Genomic DNA, 8,024 nt, shown 5'->3' on the forward strand with positions numbered 1-8,024 from the left:
GTGTCTCTGTGTCGAAAGCTTCAATTTATTTTTATATTCTTTACCTACACAGGAAACATGAACGAAAGCAGTATTGTAAAATCACTACTTTTACAAGATTTAAATAGATTTAGTGACAGTGTATTTATTTGTTAACTTAACCATTACACAGTAAAGGTTAAACAGTAAACAGTATTTTAATATGTGGCTACAGAATATTAATTAACTATTTCAATATGCACTATGACACTAATTTTGTCAACTTTCCTATTTTGCTTACAGATAGCCAGCCTAAAATACCTTCTTAGTTCTCTCTAGGCTATTTCGTTTGTAGAAATAGGTTAGGTAGGCCTACTTTAGGGTTACAGTTTTGACTTAATGTAATGCTAAAAAGTTTAAGTCAATAAATTGGTTTTGTTCACAGTGAAAGCATATTGTTTGTGTTAAAATAATTTCATAGAAATCTAAAATATATGACTTCTGTTATTTACAGTGCCAAAAAATACAACAGTTGCAAGTTCATGCTGTAAACAGGAAGCAAATTATTTATATTGTATGCATGCAACCAAGCCATGCAAGGGAAAACAAAAAAAATACACAAATATAATACGAAAGAACCTAAGAAAATCATTTGTATTTTTATTTTTGTTAGGATATTTACTGTCAGAATAGCACCAAGTCGTGTGGGTAAATAGTCTAAATTTTGTAAACTAAACATTAACCAATAGTGTCAGTTATCAGATTTCTGATTTTCCACTGTTAATGCCTCTAGATTGCCTAAAAATGCGAGTTTACAGGTACCCCCCAGACCCCCCGGTTGGCGCCTTCGGGCTGGTCAAGGTTTACGCCCTAATAGAGTACCCAGTCCGCCCCTGAAGATCAACTCCTATATCATCATTCAAATAGTGGATCTGCTGAAGATAGTAGAGAAGTAAATGGCAAGAGGTCCCAATGATTTACTTGGCATGAATGAACTTCTTTAGCCTGATATACAAAAATTATTGTTTTTGCAGTTTTTAATATTTTTATTGGTCACTACCGCGTAAAAACAAAGGACACAGGAAAATAATGAAAAATTGCTACAATGGTGGCAGTGGTGGTCCCAGGATTTCATTTGGTGGGGATGACCACCGGGGGGTCTGGGGGTTACGGAATATCTTCCAGAAAAAAGGGGGTCCAGACCCACCCCCCAGAAAAAATGTGGAATTGAAAGCCTAAAAACGTATTTTATACGTATTTGTGCTCTAAAATATGCCCAAGCTAATAATATTCATGTTAGCTAATAAATTATAAAATATTTCGGGGGGGAGGGGGGATATTCCTCACTGACCCCTGATTTTACGATTTTAACCTGCAACTCAAGTACTACTGCAGTAATAAAGTAGTATGGGTTTTCAACAGCGTCCGTGTGTCCAGTTGCACAACGTGATCATGAATGCTGCCAGAGAATTAGATCGGCCCTTTGTTAGGGTGGAGTATAAAAGACTCACATCAATCATTCTTAAACGTTCTAGTACCACGATAAATCATATACTGAATAAGCACAAATCAGTCTTTTCAGAGCAGTAACTAACTATTTATAAATCTAATCGCATCGTAATCTTAAAATCGTTACTTTTTTGTGTACCATCTTCACATCCTAGGACTGTTTTTACACATTTCTTTTGGCTAGTCCTAAAAACAGAAACTGTATGGATATAAACATAAGCAAATTACATCACTGGCCCAAATGTAAAGGTTATTAGTATAAAATTCAGGCCAGTAACGTCATTTTCTTAAGCCGCGTTTACACCGGAGTTAGCAACACGTGTTGCTAACATTTGTTAATAACATTTAAGAAAACACCTCTAAATTTGTTGGTAACATTTCATGTTATCAACAAAAATACCGTGTTAGCAACAGAAATTTTGTTACCCACCGAGTGTCGGTAAAATCTGGTAACATCCTTTGATGTTTTCAAATGTTAATAACATTTGTTAGCAACAAATGTTACCGAGCGCTTTGGATGTTAGTAACTTAAACTTGTGTAAGAGTCACCGGTCGCTAGAAACCGCAATGTCAAAGCAAGTTTTTCCTTCACAGGAATAGCTTTTCTATAGTTGGTGTCTTGCTTAACGATCTTTGGTCCCAACATTAATAACAAGTATTCAAAATCACTACTTGACATTCGTAAAAAGTTTTTGAAACTGCCATCACATCGTAGCTCACCACACAAAGGATCGATGTCATCTTCTTGTAGGTCTCTTAGCATATCACTACCACTATACTTATCTCTGGCCTTCAAAGAAGGTTTCACCCAAAACCTCCTAGGCTTTCTCTGTTTCGCTAAAATGACACATGCAGCAGCAGCAAGAACCACCTCCTCTACACTAGACATCCTGAGAGGCAATGAGGACTGGGCGGACCGGCGCGGCGCGGCGTTGGCGGGAATGGCAAGTTGGTAACATCTCCAAACGGAATGTTAATAACATTTTTGTTGGTAACTTTTGTTATCAACTTGTGTTGCTAACAAAAATGTTAGTAACATTTGTTGGTAACTCCGGTGTAAACGCGGCTATGTTCATGATCCATACCGTTTCTGTTCTAATATTCTTTGAAGATACCAGCAACCCTAAACATGTTGTAACTCTATGCGAAAAAGGAAAGGGAATAGTATACAAGATCATGTTTACCAACCTACACGTGCCTGTTGCTGTTGGTAGCACTGGCGATATTTCTGGTGTTTACGTCCCGCATCTGTTAGGTTCGACCCTAGACTCAGCATCACAGCTGTTCTTCCCTTTGACATCCGCCGTCTATCTGCCCTCACCTGCAACCTCAGAGCACCCAGAGCTTTGTGGTCTTTTAATATTTTGTTTATACAAACTGCATTTCCAACAATTTACCTGCAAGAACGAAAACATATCACTTAAAGTCAATTAACAAAATTTAGGTGGTTTGAGTGGAAATTTTTTTAAATAATGTATGTTGCAGCTTATTGACGTTTGAGAAACATCAGCCGTTCGGGTTGGATTAAGTTGAGGGGATTCTTTCCCCTAAAAGCACCTAAATTTTGTGGATGGAGTTATTAAAGGAATAGAGATATCTTTACGACTTCGGCACATGTCATGTTGAAAGGTGAGGAAAGGATGAGTGAAATATGAATGAGATGACAGCTTTGTTACTGACGATTGTTGATCAGCTGATGAGTGATGACTGCAATTACGTCATCAACCATTACACCATTAGCATTAGAAAGTTAAATTTAACATCCTGATGTAAAATCTATAGCTGGTTTTGTAGCGTGTTTAATTTTGCATTTTAGAGTGGTGTTGTCTATTTAATCTTTTTCTCTTTGTTAGAACTAATTTGACAGTGTTCCTGTTCACTCCGATCTTTGATTCTAATGCGAGTGGACCAGTAAAAGCTTCATTTGTTTCAAATGTGTGTACAGATGGAGAAATACTAGGAAATAAAGAGAGGACACAATTAAAATTTATATGAAGTCAGAAACATGCGTTATGTGACTTGAATACCATATATTTAAGATGGTGATCGACCAGTAATATAGTTATGGTTTATTTGACTCCTTCAACTATCTTCTCGATAGACTTGCACAAATTAAAGACATTCTAACAATCAATCAATTAATAAAACTACCATTTCTATTATATAGTAATTGTTCATACGAATGACTTTGTAGAAGTTCTTTTCATATTTTTCCCCTTTAGACGTTCTCCTTTCTTTACTGTAAGTTGGAAAATAACCAACCTTATTTTAAGCTCAACTTATTTTTCGGCAAAATAATCAACAGACAAGAAATAAACAGCTGTAGGCTGCACACGCAGCTGATCCAATATTTAGCACCCAAAGTTTTGAGAACGAAAACAAGACAACACCCATTTGTAGGGCATATCCTATGGTCTAAATATAAATCATTCTAGAATATGAATAGTGGGTTATAGCACAGAAAACATACAGTATGTTTCCTGTGGTTATTGTATGTTACGCATTGGGCGTAATAATTTATACAATCAGATTTCCCATGTTATTACGTTATGAAACATGAATTTGTTTATGTGTTTTTAATTTTGATTAGGTATAAGTGCGTCGATTTCGACTATATTTGTTTATTTCATTTAAGAGTAGATTTTACAGTATCTATTTTACTATTTGGTTATAATACCGGAGTAAAAACAATTGTTAACAATTAATTATTGATATTATTACTTAAACTAATTTTAAACTGGCTTTAATAACAACAAGCTACTGTAACAGGAAACAAAAACTATCCCTACATAAACCGGACAAAATATTATCACATTGAAATTGTCTTTGAAAAAGATTCAGGAGAGTATGTTAAATCATTTTTTATCTCAGATACTACACATAAACATAAATATTAATTTTATACAAGAACCTTTCCCTTTTCTACAGATAAAACCGTTGAATAGCCTCCTGTTACTGGTATACCAGACTCGTTAAAGTTTACAATCGCACAAGAAAACGTGTCGAATGGAGTAACCGACCGATGAACAAGTCTTTCTCAAAGATGACCACAGCCACAAGCGAGCTTATGTGTTGTGGTTAACCGATAAACAAGGTTATGTGATGCGGTCTGTAGGGGTGTGGTAATGTTATAGCTTTGGAAGTGGCGGTGGTTGACCATTAAAAGTAGGGGGTGAAAAACTCCCGGGAGGTATGAGGATATTTTATCTAGGAAGATTAGCATAATTTATCGATATAAATTTTTAAATATAGGGTCTCCAAAGCACCTCCTGTTAATGACTAATTTCATGCATATGTGTGACCATAGATTAATCCTTATATTTCTGTTGTATGGTTTATTTGTGAAGATAAATTATTACATGTTTTAATAATGTTAAATAATGAGTAAATAAATAGTGGTTGAAATGTTGTACTGAAATTGACTATTCTTTTATTTGACTTTGATAATTGACAAATACCTCCCCTTACCGACTGGAAAATGAGTGTTTGGTAAACATTTGTATTTTAATGCATACAATTTTAACTTTGACGTTCAAAATAGCTTGACTAAATAATTTGGATACTTCTGGTGGACTTTGTACACTTAACTTAAAATCTTATTCAGATTATCCGTAAGGAAAATATTGACCACAGGAGATGTTATGGTGCGTACGTAATCCATGGTTATACATTTATCATCATTTTTGAATAGTAAGAGACGATTACGTATATTTCTGTATGTAGTGCAAGAGTCGTAGAGTGTGTGTTTGATGTTGAATTTTTGCTCAATTACATTAACCTTCTATAGGTTTATAGAAAAAAAATCTTCCATAGCCGTTTAGGACGAAAAACCCATATTGGAGGACGTTTAGGTAGAATTCTTTTTGTCTATGGTAGTACTTAACAGATATAATGCATGATACTATATCTACAGCACTATGTAATAGTATGCTTTATTTTGTTTACATACAAAAATTAAATTAAACAATAGAAAGTAAAGAATTGAGTAGAGCCGTATTTACACTAAAGTTTGAAACACTCGTTTAAAACCTGTTTAAAACAAGAAAAACAAGTTTTTATTGATAATCCTTCAACGTTGTCAACAGTTTTTTCAATGTTTACAAGAATTCTTTTCCACAATTCAACAACATATCAGAGAGTATTGTAAACACTAGTGTCCCTGTTGCTCGAATTCGAGCAATTGCTAAGTATTACAGACGTTATTTTAAACCGAATAACATCCATAATTTCTGATGACTTTAAAAGATTCGACTCAAAGATTATGGAAATACTCAAGATGTACATAACAGATCGATATAATCAACATTACTTGTAAACATCTTATCATTTTTCCAAAGCTGATCTTGTTTTTTAGTGTTTTCTACAAATAGCCTTATTCATAGCCGCATTAGGTTGTCCATAATAACGATTATAAATAAAAAAAAAATTCTATTTCTTTTCCTTGGTGGTGTTCTATGACTTTTCTATGTTTCCATAGTTTGCAAATCGGCTCTTTCAATGATTAATACAAAATGCAGCACAGTGTTAATTCAGTTTTCTTTTTAGCATATCAATTTATCCAGGCTCTCTCGCTTTTTTCTATTGTAATATTTATGCCAACCCAAATGAAAAAGTAAACTATTTCATTTAAACCAAGTCAGTTAATTTTTTTTTATCTTATTTGCTTGAAAGCAGGCTTATTTATATGCAGCCTCGTTGTGCACTAATTTATTTGACGATTCTGTGGTTTTCATTAGTTTGTAGCAAACTGTTAAATTAGCAATCTTGTTGACTGTTTACAATTAACATATGTTCTTCTTCTCACTTTTAATTTCTGACAACAGCTGGAGTTTCATAACCATTTTTGTTTTCCATGTTAATCTTATGGAGAAATACGAAAATTAAAAGGGCCCTAGGGCCTCACTCTATAATGATTTGCCTAAAAAGAAAGTTTCCTGCACAACTTCACGTTACGCTCTTTCCAATGACACCAAGAACATGTCAATCGGTTCAGTAGTTTCGGAGGAGTAATTGTCACAAAAATCCTGCTTGCGTATTAAATAAGTACTAGTTGCTCTACCCGTGCTTCGCTACGGGGTGAGAATACAGAAAAGAATAATTCGGTTTTACTTTGAGATACTATAATATACTATAAGAAACAGTTACAACACACTTACCAGGAAACATATAGGCAAAGGCTCAATCCTGCTTATTGATTATTTAAATGAAGATCTCTCAATGTATTACAATACTATCATTTTATATAGTGTATAGCATTTAAAATATATATGCTAAAGTATAATTCATTAACCACATGGCACCAAGAAACTATTCTCCTTGTAAACAAAATTAAATTAAATAACAGAACAGCATTTCTGACAACAGCTGGAGTTTCATAACAATGTTTGTTTCCCATGTTAATCTTATGGAGAAATATGAAACTTTAAAGGGCCCCAGGGCCTCATTCTTTAATTATTTAGCTAAAAAGAAAGTTTCCTGCACAACTTCATGTTACGCTCTTTCCAATGACACCAAAATCATGTCAATCGGTTCAGTAGTTTCGGAGGAGTAATTGTCACAAAAAACTTGCTTGCGTATTAAATAAGTACGAGAGGTCGTCCAGTGGTCGAAACTCGACCAAAAATATGTAATGTACTCACTTATCTATTTTCACCCCACACTGTAAATAAAACATGTGATTGGAGTTTCCTCCATTTGTTTTGATTTTCTGTTTATATTTCGTTGTTATTTCGTAACCAGCATAGCAACGCATAAGATCCATGTTAATTTTTTCAAATTTTTAAACTCATTTTTTGTGCTTATCTTTGAGCCTATTTAAATTTATAAAGGGATTCTGCACACCTACAGGAAAATAGCTTTCCAACGGTATGCGTAGATTTTCCCTACGATGCACACGAGCTGAGAAAAAAGGTTTTAAAGAAACATGCTTGCCTATTAATATATAGATAGATAGATAGACTAGTGATCATGTTGCTCGAATTCGAGCAATTGTAAAGTATTACAGGATTTGCAAACCAATAACAATCATACTAAGCTATCAACATTTCAACAAAAACACACCTACCTTCCCTGTAGCAGCAAACCTAGGTACTCATATTAAAATTAACTTAATGTTATTTAAATAGGAAAAACATGACAATTTCCAGGGAATATCTTTGTATAAATTAAGCCAGTTAAATGGAAATTCGCTCAGTCTGAAGGTTTGCTGCGGATACACAATTTAATAACAGCAATGATTGTAGAATCTAAATTATTACTTATATCCATGAATTTATATAACAATTATTTCCTGTAAAATATTATTACAGCAGCTCAAAAATATTGGACAGACTCGGTCAACAAATGACGTAACTGAAAGAATCCAATACTAATGACATTAACATGTAGTTTGACAGTTCCATTTAATCAATGTTAAATGTTAACATTCGGGCGAGTGACATATTTTATTTATGTTTATGATCCATACCGTTCCTGTTCTAATAATCATGCAGTATTTAATATATTTGGACCATCTGTGTGGAATTGTGAAATCAAAATTAATTTGACAGTTAGCTCTG

Source organism: Macrosteles quadrilineatus, unplaced genomic scaffold (assembly GCF_028750875.1).
Source record: "Macrosteles quadrilineatus isolate MER2022 unplaced genomic scaffold, UCM_ALF_1.0 Scaffold_5__1_contigs__length_97177068, whole genome shotgun sequence".
NCBI classification, from domain to species: domain Eukaryota; kingdom Metazoa; phylum Arthropoda; class Insecta; order Hemiptera; family Cicadellidae; genus Macrosteles; species Macrosteles quadrilineatus.